Raw genomic sequence first — 27,226 nt, forward strand, 5'->3', positions numbered from 1 at the left:
ATCATCATCATCATCATCATCATCATCATCATCATCATCATCATCATAATTATCGTCAGCATCAGTATCGTGATCGTCGTTCAAAACGAGAACAATAATATCAACTTTATTTCAGTTATTATTGATTACCAAACATTGTGAACTAAATTTTTCACAATAATTTCCAATAAATTTCACTTGAAAGCAAAAATTGTTCAACCAAAGTATGGTTATACTTTAACATACAGCGCACATCATAAGCATGTGAACATAGCATGCGAGTAATATATACATATATATATATATATATTTCGTATATATATTGTATATAACAATACTTTATATAACAATACTGTTGTTATTGTAGAAAATAACATAGATTTTTGTATTTATTTTTATTTTTTTTTCATCTTAGTGTTACAATGTTTAGTTTAGTGCTGTTGTTTTGTATGTGTGTGTATGTGTGTGTGTGTGTGTGTGTCGATACTCGCTTATGTTTGTACCAGCAAATCATATGAACGATTACCGGCGAAAGTATTTTAACATTGTATGAAGGCGTAGATGATTCATGGGTGGGCGGTTGAATATTTGTTTGTATTATTGTACATTCATGTGGGTATACGTTGGTTGATGGTTGTCTTGTTACGTTATGCTGGTGATTTTACAACATTATTGCAAGCGATTTGCGATGCAATCGCGCATAAAATACTTCCCGATGAACAATAAAAAAAAAAAATCATATTTTTTTTTTGGTTTGGTGTTTTTAAAAGGCGGTATATGTGTGTATACTTGTATGTCGTTTTTTTTTTTTATATAAGTTACAAAACATTTCAGTTACGACTTTTGATAGAAAGTGTAAATATCGTGAACACACACACTCGCGTACCATAAATATCCTCTCCTCTGAACAAGGTTTGCGCTGCGTTTAGCTTCATCTTCTCTCTGACACTTCTTTGCTATCCCTTTTTCTTTCTATGTACTGTAATGTATGAGAAATTTTATCTGCTTTTTTTTCATCTTTTCTTATATACATACGTACATAAATGTATATATATATATATATATACTTTCTCTTTCATTTTGCATTTCAAAGGAAATAAGTGCAGCACCTATGGAAAACACACCACCTTCGTAACAATGCATTGAAAATCAAATTTGTCGAAAACGTTTAATCGCGTTCTCATGTAGAAGCTTTGGATACAGTGGCGTCCAACTGAAATGATATTTCTCATTTAATTAATCAAAAAAAAAAAAAAGAAGAAAATATGGATCTTTTCTATCCCCCTTACAAATATATCAAATAATAGCTGTTCATATAACCAATAGTTGAAGGGACCTACATTAGCATACAAAATACATAAATAAATTTTTGCTTCATAAATCTCTTATTTGAATCATCTGGCACAAGTACTTCATGCCTTCGCGAAAAAAAGAAACGATTGTTTTCTTCGAATATTTTTACAAAATTTATAAACCTATATATTATACACGGAATATACACACAAACTATGGATTATATATATCTGTTGTGCTACTAGGTCTCCCAATCTACTAAATATATTTTTTCCTATACATGATTTATATACATATCTTGCATTTTTTTTCATAATGACGTCATCAAGCAGTCAAAAATCGAGCCGTCGAGAATCTAACAGAAGTCGAGTAAGAATTGTAAACGTGTTTTGATAGCACAATAAATAATTGATTTCTCCTGATTGATTAAAATTACACGAATCGTAATTCGTGATAATTAATTGCTCATAGCACTTTTCCTCTGTGTCGCGAAACACTATTATTTCTGAAACGATCTATATATCCTGTTACAGCAGATTGCTTCATGCAGCATAAGTAAAGGCTTGAATACAACGAAGTCATTATTTGTCAATCAAAAAGAGCGGCAAAGCTCTTCAAATTTCAATCATTTTCATTAAAATAGGAAATGAAATTAAATTGCGAACGGTTTTCTTCGTTTATTGCTTTTGTCTGAAGTTGTAAAAACAAGCAAAACCACCGCCCTCGCTTAAATTGCCCTACACGTTTCATTTAGTGCAGTAATTCTTATAACGACTTTTCGCAATAAGGGGCTTTACGGCAAATGGCCGATAACGCGGTACGGTCCGCACATTCAATAACGCTCGTCGTTGGTCCGAAACGCGATAGGAGTACCGAAATTCATCAAACAACTTCTATCTCTAGATTCCGTACAAGTATATCAAACGGACAGACAGACAGAAAGCAGTTCTGAGTGGTCGGATTAATAAGAGACGGGTCTACCTCAAGTATTCCTAGTTGTTCTATATATGAGCACAAAGTATGAGTACATGAATATCTTCGGGTGCAAAAATACTTTTGTTAACATAAATCGTAAAACTACTAAGAAGTCTGACCAAAGGTTCATTTAAATATGCAAAGCTTGTCCAGCTGCCTCAATTCTTCATAAATTTATGGACCGTGCGTTGATTTGGAGACATTTAAAAATTCCAAAACTAGTGCTGTTCCATGTTTATCTAAAGATTGTATGTACAATGTCGCGGCAGTTCATTAAAAGTGATGCAAACTTCATTAACACGAGCGTGCATAAGTTTATGAAAAATCCAAATATATTGGTACGATGGCATTGCGAAATTTTCGGTTCATTTATCCTCGAATGCCTAAGCATGCTCGATTGGAAAAAGCTTACTAGAAACGCTGTCGCCATATTCCCTCCTGCTAAGGTTGATTTTTCACAGTCAACAGCTGGATCCTAAGTTTTTAAATATTCTTTGCAATCGCCCAGTATATAAAATATACAAATCCAATTGAAAATTTTACTCTTTACCGAAAAGTCATCTCCGCTCTGTTATATGTGATTTGCTCCGATTTGGTTACTCTGTGATCGTATACTAAGCAGACGTTGAAGTTGGTATTTAAGACGGCATCTTCCAGATGGTGTGTCAGTGACAATAACGCGATATTTAAATCCTGCTGCGTCCCATTATATTAAAAGTGACTTTAAACTAAACCTAATAATCATGAGCAGTTATCGTGAACTAGAATCGTGGGCTACTACACCAAGTTGGTATTGGCGAGCACAAGTGCTGTGCAGTTTACTTTACTTTACTGCAACTATAGTGGAGTGGTCAGTCGATGAAGGTGGCCACCGCGGACACCACGCTTCTATCCCTTTCCATTGTTTTAAGGTTATCTACGTCCGCACTCCTACGAGTACCTAGTCGCGTTGCTTTAACTTACCCCAAATTATCCCTGCAGGGTAAAGTGACGAAACGCGTATTGTTAAGTATGAATATCTGTACTTTCTACATTTATATATATATATATATATATATATATATATAGAGATGTGAGTAGCCACATGTGCATAATATATACACATAGACACGCATCCATGCATGAATACACACATAGGTATAATATATATGTATTATGCATAAGTTATTTCATCATATTAGCGATTATTAGGGTAACAAATTAATGTAAGGGAGATATATTAAATAGATAATTGACATATTGATGACAAATATGTAAATTATTAGTGCTTCGTGTGAATTGCGAATGAATGTAAGTAAAAGTGCAAAAATTTCATTTAAAATTAGCTTTATATGAATTCTCCTTTTCTTCTTTCTTATTGTTCTCATTATTGTAACTTTTCATTAAATAAAATATTTATCTTTTTTGAAGCTGATAAAAATCGTTAACTTAAAACAAATTATGTTTGCTTTACAACCACAACAACAGCAGCAACAACAACAACAATAGCAAAAAAAGAAGGCAACAGCAATGACAACAACAGCACAAGCAGCTAAGTAGTCAGCTATCATCATCATGCATTATTATCGTTATTATCATCAGAAGAGACCAGGCAAACACTTTTCATTTCGTACCAAATACGAGTCACATTTCCTTCCTCTATAGGCGCACACAACCTTTGCATATACAAAGTATGCGGCGAATTCCGGATACCAAGCATATTAAGAAAAGAGTTTTTTTTTTTTATTTAAATGCATTTAGCGGTGCTTACCGGACCTGCATGCTTGCAGACGACCGAATAGGCTAACACGTGAAGAATCGACACAGGGCAAGACGTGAGAACGGCAAAATTAACAAGCAAATGTTGAAAGGACAGACAAGCACATAGTGGAACGACGTATGAATATATCTGAATACTCAAATATTGCCACATCTATGGACGGATGTACGGACCGGCGAATGTAGAGCGGACGAATAAACTGATGAATAGACCAGGCAAACCTACGCGGATGTTAAATGTATTCATCCGCGATTAACTTACGCTCTAAATCATCCGCTGCAAACGGAATGACAGAACTAACAAACTTCCATGATTCAATGTCATAGAGCATATAAAACAAGAGGAAAGAAAGAGAAAAAATAGAATTTTACCATCTCGAGGATTGGGCGCAGTTAGGCAAACACAAGTGTAATAAAAGCAGTTATAGCTGAAGCACAAGCAGAGAGCAGCAAGCAAAAGAAGTAGAAGCAAGTAAAACTTCCGTTTCCTTAACATGACACTAAAGCCAGACAAACACTTTCTGCCATCATACTTTTAATAATTTATGTGTTATAATGGTGTCTTTAAAAAAAATGAAAGCAAAAAAAAAATGAAAAAAAAGAACACAAGCCAAAGTAGAATTACAATGATTTGTCGCCTGATAATGTCACTGTTACAGGGAAGATAGAAAAGAACGACAATAATACAGAATGCAGGACAGGAGCAGCAGCAGCAGCAGCAGTAAAGGCTGCAGAGGCTTGCTTGGTTGGGAAATAAAACGAAACACTGTTGAAAATGTGGCGAGTGGTTTTGTGAATTTGATATACAAGAATTTTACTTTTGAAATTTTATTTCTCTTAAAATTAATGGAGATTAAAATGTTAAAAAATTTTCATATATATATATATATATATATGTATATGTATATATGTTAAGACTGGCATATTGTAATATAAGCGAATTTTTTTTTGTTTTTTCTTTGTTTTTTCTGCTTTATTTTATTCTTTTAGCTGCTAATTACATATCCCTATGCAAATTTTATTTATTGTGGTTGCTAATGTTGTTTGCCGGTATTTATTATATTAACAACTACCGTCGAGACTTTGGATAAAATCTAATTTGTACTTAATTTTCATGTAAAACAATAGCTTAACAACTATGTACATAACCATTACAACAACAACAACAAAAAAAAATGGTACAAAAAACAAAGCCGTTTTATTTTATAACGCTTTTGTTTTATACTTGTTTTTTTTTTTTTTATTTATACAATCGCTTACTTTTCATGAAAGTTTATAAATAATGAAAAATAAAAAAAATAAAAAAATCCCTTAAAATCATAGGCTTGCGTGTTGGTATAAATCACTGATAGGAAGAGTAAGTATATTAAGCCTACCAAGTGGAGAGATTCCTCTATAAAAATGCCCTTGCAATTGACGCAATGAACGTAAGGAATTTCGAAATTTTAAATGTTCAATAATTACTAGTTACTAACTAGGATGGAAATGGAGAAATAAACAAAAAAAAAATTTGAAATGATTCGCTAAGAACCTGCAAACAACGAACCTAATCTGATACGTCACTACCGATTTATGGCAGATCAACCGGACATCAGCCAATGGTATGATAATGCTCCATAATCCATTCGCAAGTCATGTTCAAGTCAAACAACTACTATTAAGACAACTACAGCCAACATTTACGATTCAGGGCCTTTTCTGATCTGACATTTAATCCTTTGTTTTAAATGCAATGCAACAGCAGTGGTAACATGTTTTTTTTTTTTCATATTTCCTCGAAGGATTGGGGATATACTTATTTTCAAGACGTTCGCTAAACCTGGATCGGTGGTTCGGATCAGATGCTGAGTCGATCTAGGTAGGCTTACCTGCCTGTCTAGCTGTCTTTCTGTCTCTTTTCGTCTATCTGTCTTGGTCTATCTGCCTATTCCTATCTATCTGTCTCTTTCTGTTTATTTTTCTCTGTCTATTTCTTTGTCCATCTGTCTGTCCATGTAACGTCGGCAATAAACATATTTCTTCAGATAGCTTTGCTTTGAAAAATCTAAAAAGATTTTCTCTTTTACTTATTTACTTACGAACCACAGAGCAGATGATAGATGTGTTCGTATATACTTTAAGCACGTTTCTGCGTTCGCACTCAATCTTGCAAAATGTGAAAATTTCCTCGCAACGAAGATATCACAGATCCGACCGCAGGCAACTAAATGTTCTTCGTTTACTTCGCTCATTCATCCATTCAAGCAATGATAAATATTTGGATTTTCGGCTTAGTGGCGGTTCAACGTATGCTTTTATTAACTTAATTGGCTTATATCAATTGTAGCATTATCTGCCTCTTTCATTATTCATTCATTATTATTTAATTTCATTAGTCCCTTTTTTTACGTATCATAAAAAGAAAGCAGTTATATGTATAAACTTTTCAATACCATTGCACTTGAAATGCTAATTAATAGAAATCAATGGTAATTAAGAGAATATTTTTCAAGTACCAAACTACTATGGAATAATATTTTCTGTGCTATTCATATTTTATTTATATGCGAGGTGAAAAGGAATGAAGTGTAGTTTTTAAGTGACTTTTCAATATCGAAAGCGCACAAAGGAGGAACAACAAATGCTTCGCAATGAAAAAATAAGGATTAAATTAAACCAAACAATTCATTCACAAAGCTACTATAATAATGTAATTGATCATAACGTGCCATACCGTCATCAGGTAACCTTCATTATTTAAAAATTCTTCCGCAAACCTTTGAATGTCGAAAATGTTACTTTAAATGATTACCTGGCTAGCAGGGATTGCAGGGAAATTATAGCTTTTGTAGATTCCGGTTTCGGTGAATCTGAAGCGGAAAACATTGCCAGCTAGCCATACGCTATTGAAATCCCAATCAAAACAAATTCCCAGGAAGAGTACTATCCACGTTTACTAAGGCAAGCGTTGTTCAAAGGTGGCATTTATGCCACCTTCAAGCTATCAATCCATCAATTCGAATGTTCAGCAATATTTCAAGCGCAAAAATTCAATCACGAAACTCATATGTTCTAAGAGTTTTACGTGACGTGTTGCGTTGCAAAAGGCTTAATACTTATATATAGTTTTGACAACACCACCACCAATTGGGTCCACACTTATAACAAGTTCAAGTCTGGATTGGTATTGAGAGTAGTGCTTGCAGTATATTTTCTGGCTTCCCCCTTTGCCATCGCAGACTATCTGTGCCAAGACTCGGCAATGTCGTGTTCAGAGATTTCTTCACACTGGTAGAAATTGAAAAACAATTTTATTATAATTTCGCCTTGCATTTCATATAGATATCTTCCTTTTACCAATATATAAATCCGCCTAAAATATTTCCTCTCTCCAAGTATTTTTTTGCCGGTCCTTGACCTTAGCTATTACACTTTATTTAGTCACATTTGTAAGACCAAATTTTTTTTTTTTTTTTAATTTATCTCCCTCGTCATGTATATCCTTATATATATATATATATATATATATATATATATATATATATATAAACGCACTCGTAAATATACATTTATATATATGTACATAAATTTATTGTATATATGAAGTTAAGCATCGTATAGCTATGCTCACCCACACGTGCCATCTAGACTGACCACAATAACCACATGTTATGCTATAACAATGGACTATACATATTATATATATATATATATATATATAGTACATATACTAATATACGTATGTATAAACATGTGATAGAAAATGACAATAGAAAGCCCTTTAGCTCTGCGTATAAATTTCGTATGCAAAAAGTGTACACAAACACGGATGTATAATGCAGAAAATTGTTATATCCTTAGTTTGGGTTTAGTTTTTTTTTTCTATTATATTTTACTATTATTTGATCTATTTTAAAGAAGAAAAAAAAAAGAAAAAAATTAACCGACAAACATGTAATGATAGGAATTTGTATAGTATGTGTAATTGGTTCTATTTTTTTTATTTTTTTTTTATTTATTTACTTTTTATTTTTTGAGTTTGCAATTTTTCCCTACCAAGAACTTAAAGCATAAACAATGTAATAACAAATGAAATCTTAAATATTAACTCATTTAATAACTTTGTAATAAATCTAATAAAATAGAAAGAGAAAAACAAATCAAAATTTTACATCTCAAGCTTTGGCATTTTTCAGCAAATATTGGGTTTTTAGTAATCTTACCACAATTGCAATGAGAACACAAACCGATATGTGAATTGGTAACAACTACAAAGCTTGATAAAAGTACAAGTCGCTCTAAATTTTTCAACAATGCCTATAAGTTCGGTAACAAGTCCTATCTTACATTACCACGTTCGCCCTAAGCTAGAGTCACTAAGCGCCGGCAAACATTTTGCCTTAATTCTTTTAGCATTTCATGCACTTTGCCGTTTGCTTCATGCAAAGGAAAGTCGGCTCATATAAATTGAGTTCTTTCCACTTACTCCTATTGCGAACGATATAACCTTCAGCTTTAGTCTGAGATTTTAAAAAACGCATCAAAATCTGCCTCATTTGATTCCATCCGCTATCGCAATTTTCTCCATCAATTTGTATTGTTGGAGAGCTTCCCGTTGAATATATTCACATCAATTTTTTTTTGTTTTCAAAATTGAAACTTAAGCCGATGACTCAATATTTATTATAAATTCAATTTAATTAACGACAAAATGCGACCAGACCTTCTTTTCTCTTGTCTATGCTTCATTCTGTTCTCCTATGTATGTCGTAAGGTTTGTTTAAAGTTTCGTTTACACTGACATCGACGGTCTTGGCGAAAAGATCCAGAATATTAGGGGATTAAAATTTTTGTAACGAAATTTTGCATCGGATATGAAGCGATCGGAAAGTAGATTCCTTAACCACCTAACGGAATTCTTGCAAAGTTATACGTAGGCTCAAAATGAATTTGTGTGTCCGCTGCAGCGTTACATTCCTTTATTATATATGCCTCCGCAATGGAAATTGATAAAACCACTGTGGACATGAACTTTGTTATAAATTGTGGTCAAAGATTATTGCAACCCAGAAGTTCTGAAGCCTTGAAACCTTAAAACCTTTATCAAGGTTAATTTCATATATAAAAAACTGCCCGAAAAGGAGCCCGTTTCTACTTTTCAAAAAAAAAATAAAAAAAAAATTTTTAAATACTATAGTGGACCGTGGTCTACAATTAAACACCCTACACTACCTTACAGTTATACATGCAATAATTTTTAAAGAGAAGACATTACATTGGAAATAAACGAAAAGGTAGTCAGATCAAAACAATTCTCAATAAGATTCGCCCACTGCCCAAAAGCCGTCAATGTATCAAATTTTATCAAATTTTATTTCAGAAATAGGCTAAAAACCAGATGGACAGACGGACAAACAAGCTTTAGAAAGTATTTCTGGATTGATCGGTACAATCAAAGATGGATCCAATTCCAAGTTCTTGTAAACGTTGCATACGTACGCACACATTTAACATATTTTTGCAACACAAGTAGTATAGAGTGTAACAAAAAACTTTAAACGCAGCAAATGGGCGACATGAAAAGCGATCGGAAATAAACGAGAAAGTTCAAATGAAATTATTTTGAAATTTATTCATTTATTTAGCCGTCGTTCAACACGAATCGAATCTATTTGTATTCATCAATAATGCCATAAATATACAAACATGTAAATATATATAGAATATAAATAATTCTTATATATTTCTCTCATTCTCCTTTGCGCTTAGCTGCCTTTATTAAATGAAAAATAAAAATATTAAAGAATTATGAACTTAAAGAAAAAAAATTTGAGAAAAAAAGAATTCATTTTCATTCCGCACGTTATTGAAGTGCAATAATAAAATTTTCATTGCACTTAAGCTTTACAAATGCAAAAAATCGCCTTCATCAAGGTCAAGGCTAATGTAAAAATTTAATAATTACGCTAAGGCATTTTAGTTCTCACTCTTCACAATTACGCTCACATATCAAGCATAAAACCGCAACCACTAATATCAATTGCAAGACTATGTAAATCTTCTTGAAAGCTGTAAATCTTCTTAGGTCTTAGTCTTCAAATCGAGGGTTTAAAAAATTTCTTTGAAAATCTTTTCCTTCTGCTTTTGCATATATTTTTGTTGTATGCTTAATTTAGTTCAGCATTGATTTTACATATATTGCAAAGTTTTTGTTCGCAATAAGCAAATACGAAAACTTGAAATTCTTATGTTTGTATAGTTGTGATTAAGCCAAGTTCTATATCTACCCCCAATGTAAAGTACAAGAACGTGGATGGATGTGTGCATGTAGAAGATATACAATCGAATTATATTACAATAAAAACACAAATGATGCAATTTGTTTGAATTGCTTATGTAATTGTTCTTATTAGAAAATTTCCAAAAAGTCAGACAAAGCATGCAATTATTTTGAAAGATTACGTAATGAACAAAGAAAGTTTCTTTCTCCTATTAAGCCAGTAAGTTGAAATATAAATCGTAGGATCGCTTGCGAATTAATTGCTTAATTGTGTTCAATTATATTTTTCGGAGTAAAGCCATACTTTTTTTTTTTTTTATACCATCACCGAAGGATGACGGGTATATTTATTTTGTCAAAATGTTTGCAACGCCCAGAAGTAAACTTCAGCGCCCCCAAAAAGTGTACATATTCTTGATCAGCATCAAATTCTAAATCGATTGAAGCATGTCCGTCTGTCCATCTGTCCGTCTGCCCACTTGGATAATGTGTGTCTCCTTGCAGCAGAATGAAGCCATCGACATCAAACTTAGCACAAACATTGAAAGTTCTTGCATCCAGGATGTTATAGAAAATGGGACAAATCGGTGTAAGGACACGCCCACAGCGCCACGTATGCTGAGAGCACCTCTCAATTTCAAGAGGACTAAAAAAAATTGGTTTTTTGTTCAAAATTTGAACGCATTTTATGGACGACCCTCCATGTGTAAAAAATTGAACATGCCTACTCAATATTATAGTGTATCACAATTTAATTTACAGAACAACCTTCAAAGACCCCATAAAGTATATAAATTCTTGGCTTCAGTGTAAAATTTTAAATGCACCTAAGCATGTACGTCTGTCCATCTGTCCGCCTGCGCAACTGTATACTATTTGTGTGATAAACATTTTCCTATATTGCCTACAAATTGGCAAAAGAATTGGGAAGTGGCTTAAACTTTTCCAAGGATAACGTCCACACTTTTATTTTGAAAATAGAAAACATCATCTGCGCCCACTCCATTTTGTGGAGCATGAAAATTTAGTTCTTTCAGTTTTTTTTTTGTCTTTTTCGGATAATGGTGATGGTGATGGGAATGCAAAATTCGGCCATCACCGGATACCATTTTCTTATTTGTTATATTTGCTTCTACGGTATCAGTACATGTAGACAAGATACTTTTTAACAAGGCTGGCTGAGTGCTACACACTTATTAAAACACTTAATTATTTTTGCATCTCTTTCTTTTGGTTGTTTGCTTTGTTTTTGATGTTTGTTGCTCTATCGGCTCTTTCTGTACGCCACTTATGCAAATGCTCTTATCAACTTTCAAGCCAAAATTTTTCACAATTTCGAACTTACGTTGTTTTAAATTCAACTGACTTTTCCCTTTTGCTTTTGAGAATTATTATCGTCTGTTATCTGAGTATGTGAAAGCGTCCTTGAGTGAGAAAAGAACAAAAAGTTATTGCTTTGTGGGTTTAACGTCTGCACCTGGCTTGATGCCTTAATCAGATGAGTTGCCTACAACCATAGGCACTCAATTAAGTTGAGTGATCACCCCACGGGGGAAGAGACAATCCCCTAATAAGGGGGCCTTTCTTACCCCGAGATGCGCAGATGGTTCATCGTGTATGGCCATATGAACCGCCACTCTGGTATGTGGTGGGGCCTATCATCACTCCGGATTTATTCCCCGAAGGGCCGTACCCAAGCAGTCAGGGCTCACAAGGATTGAATGATGTACCTTCCAGCGCACTGTCCTGGTACATCATATCAACCCCCGTGAGCGGGCTCCTGACCACCGTGGTGCTTAAAATTAGTCTACAAAGCCTTTAGCCTTACTTTGCGCTTTGTATCACAAATGCAATACGCCACCCTTGCCTTTAGACTTAACCATACCGTCACGGTTGGCCAACACCGGACTATCTTTCTTCAAGATATATAGTTATCGGGCGTATCATCTGACATGGCCAGATTTCCATGCTCTCAGCAATTACTATATTCGTTGTACTTATGCAAAACCAACTACCATTGGGTCTTGTTAGGCTTTCCTTTATAGTAAAAACTATTGAGAAGATATATAAAAACTATATCTCAGTGAACCCCTAAAACCATCTATCAGAAAATTTGTCGCCGAATTATAATAGTCTTTGCCTTAAACTCTTCTTCGCCGGTCGAACCGTTTCCGGGGATCACCACAAGGAGGTGAGAGTTTCGGCTCCTTAGCGAGCATAGTTTATCACCCAACAAAAAGTTGTATATGATTAATTGATATTTCTAAAAGTAAAGGTAAAAAAATGCCCGACATGCCGGGGATACATTACCAAAGTATAACAACGGCCGCAGCAGATGTTATTACGCCTTAGGTGCAGAAGATTTTTCTGAACCAATTCTACGCGTTAGCTGCCCTCTCTAAGACTAACATGCAGCTGTAGAGCTAACAATCACAGGTAATGGTTGAAATAGATTTCTTTGAAAAAATTTCAATAGTTTTTTCGATAAAGACATTCGAAGAAAAGTGACTTATTTTGCCTTATTCTGTTCCTTCCCAGTGCACTCGAATGTCCCAGATTGCTTAATCCAGCCTGAGCATTCGTACTCTGTTACAAATTTAGTTTCGAAATTTTTTTCCCGACTACATTTGCATAGTAGTCTGGACGTGTCTCTGTGTATTTATACTTATGCTGCCAGGATTGTCGTACAGTAAATGCTTTAATGGAATATAGGGCATCTTCTCATTTTAGTTTAGTTGCTGCATGAAACTTGTCGTAGACAATATCTTTTTACCAAACCATTGTTCATCACGGTGCCAATTGATCACCTTCTTAGCCGAATTATATGTTGTTACGACACAGTCTTCTTCGCCGAATTATATGTTGTTGCGACACAGTCGATTCCGTCATAATTTCCACTATTTAACATCTTGTCTGCTCTGTTCTAACCCGATTGTTTTTAACAAGCAACAGCTTTAAAATTCTGTTCAATCTATCATATATAAATATATTTTTGATAAGACAAGAGCAAATGAAAATTATGCACGACGTGAAAAAATTAGTATAAGATCAGCTCATTCAATAATTCGTTTACATTTTTTACGATTACGTGATATGTGATTTACGATAGGAGTTTCGTTTGTTAGTTTAGAGAAGAAGATCCATATAAAAAAGCAGACATGTTACATAAGTGGAAAAATCCGTGAAGAAGTAAATTCACGATTTCACTGAAATAATTTATGTACTTAAACGATAGGCTTTAAAAAAAGTGAAGATTGGAGGTGTAAGCCACCAAATGTACGGGAGGGCGACATATCAATATATTGCGATCGTAAAGACATCAAGCATAGCCAGTCGGCGGAGCTTAGAACAACGAACGTATGCGCTTCCGCCTATCCTTACGCAGGTAAATAATTGATCTGCTGTAGGAACCAAAATATAATAACAAAGAATAATAAATTTTGCGATTTCTATTGCTCGATGTAAGTTAATTGAGGAAAGTCTCCTTCTTACTCATTACATACTTTACGGTATTGGCGAAGTCGCGATTATCTCATTTAAAACCAATGTAATCTCCTTCAAATTTTTCTGTAATCTCTATCCCGTTATCTTTACGTTTCATTGATTTAATTTATGTAGTTGGAGGAGTGTGTAGGATTTTAAAGAGGATTTCGTAAAGAAATACATTTTCGTTGGCAGATAAGCTGGTTGCTCCCAATCTAAAATATGCGTTGATCTATTATCCTCGAGTACGAACATAGAATGAAATGAATGCGAAGACACGGTTTACCTACAACTTTTAAGTGCAACATGTAGTCCTAAAAGCAGGGCTACAATCCTTCCCTCCAATTTTGTTCACTTGCCAAACAATGTCAAGACCTCTTCTACCTTCTATGGCAGTATGTAGCCGAAATTTCTTCCGTTCTTCATTGGCAGTTTTAAATGTATGCACTACAAGTGACTCTAGTGTATTTTCTGTCGCTAAATACACTGATGCTTTATCTTTAATAGTGTAGGGTCATTACTGATTGTAGTCGCCCTGTCCTGAATACCATAAAATAGAAAAGCCAGCTTCTCCTTGCATAATGCATGCTAAAATCCATCTTTTTTCCATCCATCTAAATAAATTAGATCACTATCACCGTGATCATCGCTTCTGTATCTCGTTAGCAAGGAAACATTACAAAGCTAGTGTGATAGGTATCATCACCGAATATTTCAAGTCACAGCAAAGCAAATGTAACGTAGTAGTAGGCGCTATATTCTAACTTTTGCTACAGATTTTGTTTTAAACGTTCATGGTTGAAAAGTATTCTTTCGAGACCAATCTTCACATCGTCAATACTTGTGCACTATAACAATGTCTTGTCATCTTTATCTCCGATAATGAAAATAGTTACACTAAAAAGAATTAGTTTAAGCGTATTGTCTGGTGAATGTGTACTTGCAGGCATGAAGCTAGGAGCAGCAAAATTGTCCTTAGTTATGACGATCATAATAACACTTACATAGAGAGTTTCCATGTAAGTCCTGGTCTTTGAATAAATTGATTTTGGGACACCCAAGTAATGTACGTGACCCACTTGTAATCCTCTAGTGCTAGCCTAAAGCATGAATAACAAAATATTTCTACAACATCATGGGCGTAATTGTAACACTATTCGAAATAATGTTTGCCCTTGAAAGAGAGCAAAGACTTACTTCGCTTATTCTGCACTATTCATAAAATCGAATTTAACATGCCCGCGTGACATCAACATTATACGTGTATGCGGTATTTCGCACCAAAGCGTATATTTTAGAAAACCGCAAACAACAAAAATAAAAAAATAAAACAATGAAAAATTCTGCCCATATAAGCGACGAAAATAATCGAAAAATCGCAAAAGAATGTTTGATTATAATGAAATGTTTGCAGCAGTAATCGAAGCAATACAGAAATTTTTCCGATTTAAAATCGGCTTAAGTGTGTTTATATAAAATATCAAAATTATTGTAGATTACCGGAAATAATCGGTTCTGTGCAAACGTTTAGATATCCAGTCGATATTATTATTATTATTATTGATTTAATCAACATTTCAATTGTGTGTGTCGCTTTCAGTTCTTACGTATGTGCGTATAAAATCTATGCAATTTTGTTATGACATCAAAAATCAATTTAAATTTTCGTATACATACCTTATACACATAATTATGCATCGAGTGGATAATGTTTATATTAAATACGTATTGACCCAATTCTCTTGTATAATAATTACTATGCATTATATAAATCATTCAGAGGATGTGTGAAAATAATGCATTCAATTTTCATATGAAATATGTCAATAGGGCGGAAATACCAAACTTAATCTATATCACATTGAACAGAATTTTATAACAATTAATTGACAAACTTAGACAAACATTACCATACAAAAGAAGTATACAGGAAATGATCTCAGAGGGACGTGGGGTTAGCATAAAAAAGACCTCAACAATTTTAACAAACCCTTAATTATATTTTCTTTAATGTTATAATACTTTCACTCGGAACTTTCTCCCCGACCTGATAGTTTAAGATTTGCAGAGAAGCGAAATTTACACGCGGATGCAAATGAAAATTGATTCCACGTCAACAGCATTCACCAATTGCGAGCAAATAATTGCAAATTTTTGCAAAAATATCTTTGCATAGAAATTCAGGTCAACCTGCAGGACAGAGAGTTGTCAAAGCCGATACTTTATTATTGTTTATAAAAACGAACGATTCCCAACTATCACGTTTGTCGTAGCCATCATCATCAGCATCAATCGATACATGGCAATTGCCTACATCGTGCTCAGCTAGCACCTCAGCACAAAATAATCCTCTTGCTGCGTAGAAAGCTACAAAGGAGAATAAGCAACTCAAAGTAATCAACATTGAATAGGCTTTCCTATATTGGTTGGCATCGTAGCTCCTGCCTTTCAATTGCACACTTAGATTAAAGCAATCTGTCATTGGCTATAACGAGCTCAGATGACCGAGTTTAGAATGCTGCCTTTCATAAAAAAAATTTCCCTTAGCTTCTCTCCATTTAGTATTGTTTGTGCTAAGTTGTAACTAGTTTGTATATATAAATCACTATAACCTTGAAACTTCCATGAATGCATACAGAGCACATTTATAAGAGCGCTTGTAATTATGTCAGTGACATTGCTTGGATTATTGACAATATATTTGAGAACTGGAGGCGTATGTTTTCTCAAAGCTTGTGCAAATCATTCTTTTATTATATAACGAATACAACGCTGTCGTACATGCTCAGCGTTTCCATTGCGGAATATTCTTACGATTCTTAAATTCCTAGAATCTAGAGTTATAGTTCCAAAAAAATTCCTATTCTTATTTTATACTATGCCACTAACAGTTAAGGGGAACTTGTGAGTAAAACTTTACTGGAAGCTTTCTAATAATTCAATAAGAAGATCAAATTGCAGAACCTATTGTCAAGCATCAATAAATCAAGCTTTGCTCTCGAGCGATATTTTCCAGAAGAAAACAAAACTTTATTGTAACGCTTTCCACTCTCATCTGGAGGGATGGCCAGCATTGTATTCGGCTTACATCAACTCCTAAATCGACAATAGATCGATTAAATATTTTCTTCGCTTTCAAGCACTAATTGTATCCTATACGCAAAACAGATCAGATGGCTTTTTATGTCGCTTTTGTAAATTAATTAAGCAGTTAGTGATAGTGATACACAAAAAAATTAGGTGTGGAAAGGACTAAATTACTTTTTCGAAAAAATCCTCCGCTGCTGCTATTTTCATAGCGATAAAGCAAACGATGTCAAAGAAAGAAAGCAAAATTTCTAGACAGATGGCTTACTTCCATTTACTTAGTACCAAAAATCTCAGAAAGAATTTTTTATACACTCGTACTTTCACATGTGTATATAAAATTCACATTATTAAATAATATTTTTTTAAATATTTAAGTTAATTATGAAAAGTGGCTCTACGTTTTACGGAAACAAGGCAATGTAACATTCATTAAGCAAAGCTTTTGCTTAAATGTCTAGCTTAGCTTGTTCTCCCCCGAGAAATTCATATCCTATGCGACTTGTTGTTAATTTTATTCGATTTTTTTTTTGTTTTCTCTCGTTTTTTCATTATATCCAACTTTGGCTAGCAACTCAGACATTCATTTTTTGTTCTTTTCTATTAATTGTTTTCTTTGTATCCGTAGCCTTTTCATAGAAAAATACTTTTATTGCTTTGGCAAGTTTACAGAACTATCAGACTTTTGTCTCTAACAAAAATACTTTATTTATTGCTTACTTTTTCTTTACATAAATTGCAAAAAAAGATTTTACGCAATCTTTTTATATTCTTTAACTGTCCCAAAACTGGGTCATTGTAAATTGCAATAAAAAAAAAAAAATGTACAGATAGTAAAACATTCAAGGCGCCATAAACAATGTTTAAATAACCTTAAGAAATATGTTTCAAGATAAACGAAAAGCATTCTTTTTTTTCTTTTTTTTTTTATTATTATTATTATTTTTTTAAAGCAGCAAACATTGCTTTCAAGCCATAATTTCGGTTAGCATTGAAAGTGTTTGTGCAAGTGCATATAAATCCCATTCAAATAAATAAAAAGCAATTGTTTAACATGATAGGACATAAGATCGGTTGTTATTAAATTTATTAGATGTCAATCGATTCGTAATTAAATAAATTTATTGCCTAAAATATATTTGTATATTTCGTTTTTAAATATCCTAAATGTAGGCAATATGTTGATGGACTAAACGCAGGTTTTGCTTTATTATTCACACCTCATGTTAAGACGAATTTTGGTTGCACTGAACACGTTGGCGTGCGGTAGCAATTTATATGTACAAAAAATTAATAAAATGTCTCGTGTGTTTGATAAGCCTTCTTAATTAAAAAAGGAAAAAATTGTAAAGTCTTTCTTAGTTGTCCGTACAGCTAGTCGGCACAGTTGCTTGGAAAATTCGTACTTCTTTCAAAATCGAAATTAATGATTCAAGAGGCTTGACAGCGCTTTCATTATTAAATCCAATTCAATATCAGAGATCGCCCTATATGATATTATCTAATTTATGAGCAACTGATTTCTAAAACAAAACTATGACGCGTAGTAGTGACGCTTCGAACTAAAACACAATGAAAGGTATGACCGCAAAACGTTAAACAACACCTCTACCCTCGTTCGTCGGTACAATTTCATGTGCTATATTCAGTATTTTTTTTTTTGTTTTCTCTGCCAAAGAAAAGTACTGAAAATTGCATATAAAGCAGGACTACCTTAAAGAGTTTCATATTTCACCTACTTTTTGCATTTAACTACCGTTTCGATTGTCATAAAAGTGACCTACTGTGGTCTCATTTTCAGTTTTATTTTTGTTCAGTTTTTATTACAATGAAAAATAATAGTTGGACATCAAATGCATACATTGTGTTAAATAATACTGAACATGAAATTTATATACACCTACACATATGAGTGTACATATGTGAGCAGCTTCTTGGCCCTGATGTAAATTTATGTAAAAGTTATATAACGTTTAACGCCATTAAAAACACACACGCTTGTCAGCAGCATCCATTCATCCATCCATAAACCGTTGCCCTCATCCTTGTACGCTCTGATTGTATGCAAATATTTTATATGGTTTTGACAACTGATTTATGTTGACAAAGGTCGTTTAGATTTGTTTACTCATTCTTATTATATCCTGCTAAATAAAAATATTGCATACTTTTAGGAGCTTATTATAAAATTTCTCTTCTTTTTTTTTCTCCTCCTCCCTATTTTTTAGATATTTTATAAAAATTCAATCATTACGTAATCTTAAAATTTTATTGAACTTAGCGATAAAGATTAGGAATATTAAGCATGCGTGAAACCAGTGAAATGACTATTAATTCTCTAAAAACCCAATATTATTTAGCATACCTAATATACATAAGCTTAAGCTTATTTTATCTGTGCATTTGTAGTGCCCAGGGGATGTTAGTTTATAGATTGTTTTAAACAAATTGTAGACAAAACTTATGGCAATTTTCCAACACTTAATAAATTATCATAAACCATATAATTTTTCTTCAATTTTTCCGTTCTTTGTGTTATATCTTTTAGGTTTACTGCCACTGCAAGCAACCATAATAAAATGAGACGCTTTTGACGTTGGTAAACTTTCTAATAATAATGAATTATCTTATTTACATAATATGACAGTAAAAACCGACAAAATGATTCTAGACAGACAGGTAGACTAATAGGCAGACATAAGGAAAGAAAATGTGAAAAAAAAAGAGACAACAAATGTAACTTCGCACATGAAGACTTAAACCAACTAACTAACATTAATGCCTGCTTCTCCGCTATGTCTGGTTTTCTTTATAAAAAAAAAAAAAAAAAAAAAAAAAAAAACTAGATAGCGGTTGCGGTGACTTTGGCTGCACAAGAGAAAATTTACAAATATTTGGTGTATCCTTTAACAATGCAACTGCTTTTTTAAAAGATAATCTACTGTTCATAGTGGCTTATGTGAACAGTTACGCATATGTAGCATTTCGTTATGGATGGTTCTAGTATTTAACAATAACACCAGCCCGCGGAACGTCGAGTTTCGTCTCAATAAAATAAACCGTAAATGTCTTTCTAGCTGAGGGAGGGAAGAAGTGTCATGTAAGAGATTTCCGAAGGACTACTGGCTTGGCTGGACTATGTCATATCCATCGAATTAACATGCTCTGTAAATATGAAATCACCTATGAGATTTGAAGCGATGCACCACTTTCTTCAAAAACATCTAAAACGTGCCCGGATTCAATAATTTTGTGGATCGGAGAAAGGAAGGAGGATTCTAGTTCTTAGTGAACATGGCTTAGTATGCGACTTTATTGCTTCAAGATCCATAATTGAAGATGACTTTTTTTCACAGCGCGCTTAAATGCCACCTTTTTGCCCGATAGATGCAAATATTACTTTCAAGTTCTGTGAGTTCTTGAATCGAAACTAGTTCTAAGCGGAGTATATCGCTGCATATCAAACTACTTGAAAAAGACGAAATATTCTCTAGATAATTGTACCCACTAAACCAACAGAATAAATGCTTAAGCAACCGCAGTTTTGCAAGGACTGAAATTTTTATAATCTTGGAAAAAATCGGCCAAGTAACCAAAGAAAGCTATGATTCTTTCTTCAGGGCACTGAAAAATCGATTAAATGTTCATAGCCATCATTCAAATTCAGCAAGATCTGCGAGTTATATGAAATTTGCAGACAGTGTTCCTGCGTAAAATTGTTGTAAACTACTGCACTATTTATGTTCACTAAGAAATTGTAAGCAACTTTGCCGGAATTTTAATATATCATCCCGTAAGAATGTCGTTCAAGTTTTTCGTTACATTCTGGCTAGCACTATCGTAAGTAGTCAAAATATGAAGCCACTGTCGAACATTTTAGCAGCTTGATCTACTTATGCACTCGCTTTTAAAGGCGTAACTTTTTCTAACATATAAAATGTTGTTGCTGGGGCATTGGCCCCAGCTTCACAAAGAGAAGTAAAACCACTACATATATACATTTCTGGTGGTAGAGAAGTTTTAAAAGACAGGCCCGTATAGATACAAACTCCGCTTAATGAATGTCAATATCGCCGATCAATTTCTATTAAAAAGATCAAGTTTTTAAAGAACAAGTGAAAAACAACACCAGTTTGAACGACACACTAACTTTTAATGTTCGTTTAACAAGCTATAATTTATTTTCCCAACGATACAACAAAATGAAAATTTCCTGAATTGGATAAGAGTAGGAAAACATTGCAGCACCCATTGTAGTACTCAATGAAGCATTCATTGCCTCTTAAAGAGATTATCAAAAAAAAAAACCCAGGCACAAAAGAAAAGTGCGGCAGTCTACTTACCGGCGGATCGACAAGCCAAGCTAATTAATGCAAATGTCTGCACAATCTGGTGAATTCTTTTGTAGATTTCCTAACCGCTCATCTGTTTGATGCCCTTAGGCTAAATAAAATTTTGAAACGGTGGTGTATCTATTCTCTCTACATACCCACTTAATTGCGCCTTGAGGGTACGGATGCTACACCACGGGACGAAAAAGGCACAAAAGGTAATTGAATAGCACAAAAAAAAAAAAAAACTCACCCTTTTAATCTCACTCGCTCGATTAGTTATAATAAATATTCGTAACAAATCTCAGTCTGCTCTTTCAGTTTACCACGTGCTTCAATTTATGGGAACGAAAAGGAAAATTTGGACGGTGAGCTGGTTTGACTTTTGCGATTTTTATGTACACAATCCCTCTTGTGGCACAAGATATCCTTAGGTCTTTCGGCGTATGTAACGCCCGCAAGGACTTTTATTTTACCAATGATTTTCTGGGACGACTGAAGTCTGTCTGTCCGTACTATATATATAAATATTTAAATGAAATCTGTTACACTGATAGGCCCAGGGACTATTCATTGGATTGGACTACCCTAGCGACTGCTTCCCATTTAAGGCGTTATATGGTCAAAGGCATCAAGTGAAAAATATTGCAATTTTCGAAATTGCTTGGCTATAATCGTTAAGCAACAGTCAGCTTATTAAGTTGATCTGGAAAATTTATATGAAATAAGCCAACTTTTTAGACCATCTCTGCTGTCATGAACATTTAACCTGAATATTGCAAAAATTGATTGAGTTCTCATGGAAGATAAGCCATTTGTAGCTCCCTCTAACATGAGCCTTTCATTTTTGGCATATATTATCACGCAAATGAATGAAATATTGTTTATTGTATCGTTTAAATTGTACTCTCAATACAACAGGTTTCCTTGTTTTATAAAAGGCTTTTCCGAAATGGATAACGAGTAGGCTTCGTCCTGTTAAAAATAAAAGGGCCTGTGGTCTTGTAATATGGTCTGCATATGATATTATTGCTGTAGTTTTCACCGGTTTCCTGGAGAATAATAATAAAAATAAAGCAATCGCTTGATTGGTTTTGTTCAACGTGTGAAGTCTTCAAAAGATTTGGAAACTGAATTTGCTGCCATGATTTTTTTTTTTCAAATAATGTCAGTTATTTTGCAAAACATATGTCATACTTTGCAATTAAATTTTTCGAATAAAACGAACTAATTTTGATGAACAGTGAATGAAATTGATAAAGGCTCAAATTCAAAACTGGAGAAGAAAATCTTTAGTAATCGAAAAAGCAAAAATTTATTCAAAATAAGCCGTTATATGCGAAGTGATCGATAAAGTTTTGCAATCTGAAATACTTGCAATAGTGTTCGTTCGCGGGCCAAGACACCACAGTGTACCAAATTTCATCTCAAAAATTGCAGCCTGTAGGTTAAATACAAAAAAAAAAAAAAAAAAAAAAAAACACGACGGACAGACGGACAGACAAGGTTAGATCGACTGAGAAATTCATTTTGAATAGTTATTCTGGATCGACCAGTGTAAGAGAAATGTGTCTATCGCCTTTTTTGGTGTATTCCACCTCTGGCACAAGTAGTGTGTAGAAAAGAAAGTATAAAAAATGATTAAATAAATTCTTATTAACTAATATATAATAACACATAAGCAAACTCGATTAATAACAAAAATCTAGAAAGAGAAAAAGTAAAAGAAATAAAAAACTAGCTAAGCCTTGGGAAAGCTCACTAGCAAAGTGAAATAGCCGAACAATTCATTCTAATGGCTATTGCAGCGCTAAACTATCATCGTTCAACAAACTGTGGTTGAAAATGACAGTAAAAAGCAGACATTTCTACCATCAAGCAATGTAGGTAATAAAAAATGCCGTTTGTTACACACGCACTACTAACAATGATTTTTAATGCTTTCATCGAAAGGGGTGATCAATCTATATGGATTACATAAGAGAACCACTTTGCTTATACCAGCAAACAGTTTGCTTACAGTTCTACTAATTGCTTGAATAGATTGAAAAGCGACACTTTTAAGGCTTATAACTGTAAGGTTTTCTAAGCGTGGATTTGTTGCGCTTATTAACGCAAATACTTGCCCGCAGTTTTCTAACAGAAACCGGTAAATCGCTCGGCTGGTGGTAATGAGTTGAAGATATACGTAGATGGCATATGTGTAGACGAAAAAGAGCAGCACAGAGATAGGTTTCTTCATTTTTTGAGTGCCTTGGAGCCCATTGCATATCTCCCCTAAATATAAATGCGGGGCTTTTTTAGCCACAAACTTTTTCAGCATCTCATTATATATTGACAAATGATCGAACTGTTTTTTTTTTTTTTTTGTTTTTTTAATTAAGACAGTGCAACATCTTGGAGATGGATCTTTAATTTCAAGGCGAGGCTATAAAAACTGGTGGTGTAGAAAATTTGTGCAGCAACGTCTCATGAGATTTTACTTTCTGTAAAGTGCAAATTTTCCTGTGGTTAGTTGCCTACTACTAATTGCCTAAGCTTTTTGGGTCGGCTGCTTACGACGAACAAAAAGAGTAAACCATAGTTAGGCTTCTATTATGGTGAGGGTGTCTAGTCTTTATATAGCACAAATATCTGAAAAACCTGCTAAGCGATGTAATCCTCAACGAAATTTTGAAACATAAAGAGAGCCATTTGAACATTCGCAAATCCAATTATGTTCGCAGATAGCCGCACGCTCTCACATAAGCAAGAATTTTGCAATGCTTCCAAGTCAAAGAAATATATTTAAACTTTACATTTTAATATTAAATATTAAAAAAAAAAAAAAAAATTGATTTTAATGAATGAACTGTTAAAAGAAATTTCGAAACATTTTCTTTGAATTTCCTGAACGGAGCCATTTTTGCCCTCACAACATAAACACCTGATAATTTATTCATTTCATATTTTACCGTTCAGCAAATCCTCTTCTATTATAACAATAATATATGTAAGTTTTCCTGCATTTATTTTTTTCTTTCTATTGTTTGCTTAATATGTAAAAAAAAATTAAAAAAAAAAAAAAGAAGAACCCAGCAAACCTGTCCATCTTATTATAAAAGTAATGTGAATGACTTGGGCTGCTCGGATTGCAGGTATGTTACGTGTGGATATTCAACAACTATTCAACAGACGTTCCTTCTTGCTTACTTATATATATGTAAGCATGTTTGAAAACTAGTTATATTAGATAAGAGCATAAAAAAGCAAGAAAGAAAGAAAGGAAGAAAGAAGAAAAAAAGAAAAAAAAAAACAAGTCTTTCACCACAACAATTTCTCCAAAGGGCATTTGTGTAAATACTTGAGCATACGCACGTTAGTGCAATGGTTTCATTAAATTTTCATTTTGCAAGAAATATTTCATATAAAATTTTTGCATTAAATGTGTGCCCACCTTGCAAAGTGATGTTATAAAACACTTTCATATGTGTTAAGCACACCCTTTGACATTTAAATGTTGGACCGACGATGAACAAAAAAATCTAATTAAATTCTTTAACGATAAGAGTGCTGTGAACAAAAAACAAAAAAAAAAAAACAAAACGCTGAAAAGACTACGAAATTTAAAACTAAGAAAATTGAATTTTTACTAAATTGCTTCTCTAAATTGTGAAATTTTTGATTACAATCGCAGACAATGTAAGTTCATTGAACATGAGGCTTAAAGCTTAAAGTGAAAAATTAATGCTGAACCAAAATTTAAAGAGTCACCTGGAGACCATAAAAGACTGCAACAATAATCTTTGCTCAATATATACAACAAAATGTTCGGATTAACAAGTCAACGGATAATGTACGGAAGGTGTTTATCTTTCATTATCTACTTATGAGAATTAATAGTTAAAACTTTAGTGCAGGAATCTGAATATTTTTCAACCTCAACGCATGCTTATTGACTACTTTAAGGTCTTAGCATTTGTTCAAAATAACATACGGTTTACCTCATATTTAATAGATAGATTTCAATGAAAAAGAAAAAAATTTCCTCATACCTGTGGCTTTTATCAAAAAAAGAGTTAATTATCAAATTTTGTCGTAAAATTGCAAGAAGTTCGAAATACGCATTAACAACCACCTCTTGAGGGAAGTGCATTATTCCTCAAATTATTAAAATTTAATGAAACGATTACGTAACGCAATTCATGTAAGTCAATTTTTTGCGTAACGAAATTGTCTGTCGATTTAAATGTTGCCAATTGAACGGCGCGGAAGGACCTTACTTGGGCCCACCTTCCGAATCCATCTAAGCTGGTCTGTTCGTCTGTCCGCCGGTCCGTGTTATTTTCCCACAAAACTTCTTATTTTAGACTATTACTGTGATCTTACCCCGCAATAAATTTTAATAGTTTTCCTTATTTGATAGATTTTTAAAATAATTTATTCTACTTTCAGAAATAATTCTTAAATTTTTACTTGCTACACCCACAAGTTTCGAAACCACCCATTTTTCCATAAACTCCATGAATCACATTGCAACGTGAACCGTCTTTAGTGACTTTTACGTACTTATGCAACTTGTTTTGAAATTAAGTTCGCACCAAGGAATCGTGACTTCTTTAGGGTAATGTAGGTTTTAGGAGATCTATTTACAAGTTATGCACACAAACTCTTATATGCAACGCCTTAATTCTTGTTCTGGTCTTGCCTGTTCGAATATTGCAATTCAACTCTCCTGAGTCGACTATTGCTTATATACCCTTTTACAAGGAAATTATCGCTACCTAAATTCATGGCGACATTTTTGTGTTAGTCTTCTTTCCCGCAAAATTTGTTCTGCTAATTGTTAATCTTTTTGCGAGCCGCCATTTGCATGAGGCAGCCAAAGCATTATGACAACGTCTCTGGTTTTGCTTTTTTTGAAATTTCTTAGAAAATCATCTCGTCTTCACGAAAACTTTAATTATGAAACATGAGATTTGGTAACAAGAAGTTGTTCACCTTACTTCATATAAAAACAGCAAAATATATAAAGAAATCTTCTTCACATCAACTGAAGTATTACTGCCCTCTTGGATGTAACAATCACACGATTGACTTATGTATACTTAACGCGCATTGCTTACTAATTCCTGGAACAGTTACATACATACATGTCATCTGTGCCAAATGACGTCATTGAAAATTCCAATGTCATTTGCATAGTTTGTTCAAGAGTTGCAATGATTTTAGTCAACTTGCTTTTATCATTTTCAAAACACGAGGAAAAATTTGAATTTTGTAAAACGAAAAATGTTCTTGTTTATGTAGTCCCGAGAATTATTGATCTACGTATTACCTTTTATATCGAAAACGTTTGAAAAGATAAAATAGCTTAACGCTTTGCGATCGGCCAATTTTCCTCTGACGGGAGCTATTTCTTCCCTAATCACCAAAAGCTACTACTAAACAAAAAAAGGATCTGGCTTTACTGAAGTAACTTTAAAACGCATCAAAACTATTAACAGATGATTGGATTTTTTGTTTTCCCTATATATAAATGACATTCGTGACATGGCAGCCATAATGGCGACAACGAGATTTGCGACGACTTGCAAATACTAGCGCCATGGCGACAAAAGTAAAAAAGGGTTAAATCACACACGCACTTGTCATTCAATCGTGTATGTTGAGCAAGATTATGTAAGTAAGTTAACGAATGCATTAAAACGAAAGCGAGATAAATGCGGACATTAGGACGTATAAGTGTTGTTTATTTTAATTAGTTGAACATGTTAATAACGAAGAAAGAAATTAATAAATTAGCGCAGCGTAAGTTAACGCAGTGCAGCCAAGCTTCAATTGTTGATCAGTATAATAGCATAGCAAAGAAGGCTGAATCAACGTCTGGATTGGTTGCGTGATCGATTTGATGTCTCAGCTTTTTTAAGGTAGTTTTAAATCTTACTTTTTAGATGGGCTTTTTAAGTTTTAAGCTATGATGTAAGAAGAACTTACTAGGCAGAGAATACATCTTATATGATATCATCATATATACCATCACTCGTATGAGTTGAAAGATAACAATGAAATTAACAGATTA

The sequence above is a fragment of the Glossina fuscipes genome, unplaced genomic scaffold, assembly GCF_014805625.2.
Source record: "Glossina fuscipes isolate IAEA_lab_2018 unplaced genomic scaffold, Yale_Gfus_2 28, whole genome shotgun sequence".
In the NCBI taxonomy this organism is placed as follows: domain Eukaryota; kingdom Metazoa; phylum Arthropoda; class Insecta; order Diptera; family Glossinidae; genus Glossina; species Glossina fuscipes.